Source organism: Manis pentadactyla, chromosome 4 (assembly GCF_030020395.1).
Source record: "Manis pentadactyla isolate mManPen7 chromosome 4, mManPen7.hap1, whole genome shotgun sequence".
Classification (NCBI taxonomy): domain Eukaryota; kingdom Metazoa; phylum Chordata; class Mammalia; order Pholidota; family Manidae; genus Manis; species Manis pentadactyla.
The window spans coordinates 70,877,306-70,879,304 of NC_080022.1; the positions used below are offsets into that span (position 1 = coordinate 70,877,306).

General features: G+C 32.2%; 1 pseudogene; it reads right to left on the bottom strand.

The window, feature by feature from the left end:
* Nucleotides 1-271: 271 nt before the first annotated feature.
* LOC118914925 (60S ribosomal protein L17-like) lies at nucleotides 272-849 on the bottom strand (annotated as a pseudogene).
* Nucleotides 850-1,999: the final 1,150 nt, after the last annotated feature.

The following is a 1,999-nucleotide window of genomic DNA, read 5'->3' on the forward strand; positions in this document are numbered from 1 at the left end:
AAATTCACACAAATAGAGAAATGGAATAAAGTAGGAGTGTGATAAAATATTTACTCTCCAAATTAGCAACTAAATTTTTATCGTATTTCTCATTTTGGCAAAGGTATGAAATGCACATTCTCATAACATTCTGGTGAGATAACAATTTAGTAGAGTGTTTCTGAAAAGCAATTTTAAACCACATATAAATAAAGCTTAGAAAACTATATTATTGGACCCAGTAATTTTTTTTTCTGCTTTTACTTTTATTTACATTTATGTTATGCTGAATTTATTCCCGGGCCATAAGTTTCTGTTTCTTCAGTTTCTTCTGGGGTATCTTTTTCTTCTGTGCAATTTCCTCCTCTGGTTTCGGCATAATTTGCTCTTTTTCAGTATCATTTCAATGTGGCAGGGAGAGCTCATATATGGGTTGATTCGACCATAAGCTCTGTAAGTTCTGTGCCGCATCTTGGGGGCTTTATTCACCAGGATATGCTCAATGACCAGAGAATCTACATCTAAACCCTTAAGTTCAGCAATATTCTCTGCATTTTTAAACATGTGCAGTAAAATTTCAGCACTCTTTTTGGGCCACCGACCCTGTGTCCAACCCCACTGTTTGGCCTGGGCACACCTACCAACTCCACCGTTGTAGCGACGAAGGGCACACATTGCTTCTGTAAGGTGACATCCTTCAGATACTTGGTAGCTTTTCAGATATGCATACGTTTGATGGCCAGGGCAGTTTCACAAGTGTTCTTAAAGTGAACACGAAGATTTGAGCCTCTTGATTTGCATGATTTTGTGGGGTTTTCTGGGTCAAGTGAATAGTGAACCATTTTTGGAGATCACCTCAGGCTGCTTATGGGAAGACCCAGTAATTTTATTTATTAAAAAAATCCCCAAGTAATAATTAGGAAACATGAACAAAAATGTATGCTTAGTGCTTTTATCATTTATCTAGCTATAAAATTAAATCCTTAATATGACCTGAATGTATAGTAATCAAGGAATAGTATAATTAAGATGTATCAGTAAAATGTTCTTATTTGATAGCTTGATAATATATCTGAAAATATGAAAAAAATTTATTTTAAAAGTGAAAATTGAGATGTCTAAAAATAGGCACTTTCACTGTATCTATGTCTGTGTCTGTGTCTATCAAAATATATTCATCTATCAAGATCTCTATAACTCTAAATTTATAATATTAAAGGTTGGAAGTAAATATCTCAAAATGTCAACTCATTTATATAATAGTTTTTGACAATGAAAATTTATATTTCTCTTATAATTCAAGAGACTTTTATAAAAAAAGATTAGTTTAAAATGATGTTGGGAGTAGGGGAAGTTTTGGAGGATATGTCAGACAGTAAATGACAGTAATTAAACTAGTCAGTTTAATCCAACCAGTAAATTTGAATTAATTTGCTGCTAATTAGTTTGGTTTACTTTGAAAGTATATGAACCTTTAAGTTGTTTATTATCATTATTTAGTCAAAAGATTAGTCAAAAGAAGCAATAGCCAGTTAACACAGCCAAGTTTACTTAATTCTGAAGAACCACCAATGCTATAATCACAAAATAATCTATGTACTTGCTGTTGAAAATGTTTCTATGACATATTCAAAAATAACTAACTTTTTACAAGTGTTTATGGCAATATTGCCCGACTTGTAATCTGATTTACTTTGGCATTTCTTATATGTCAGACAGAATACAAAAGACACTTTAGTCTTACATGATGCAATCAACAGGTAAAGTTTTAAGCTGCTTAAAGTACAAATAAGCTGTCAAGATAGCATCAAAAACTAGTTGGATAAAACTCAAATAACCTAGTGATTTGAATTTTTTCTGTACAGCATTTAAATAAAAATTTTAAAGGTAAATGGACTTGCATCTAATTTCCTCATGCTCAAGAAAGGCAGTGTAAAATAGTGGTTATGGAGGTGGACAAAATGTCAGACTACTTGGGACTAAATTCTGTTCTGACACTTGTTAATTGTATAATTTAGGG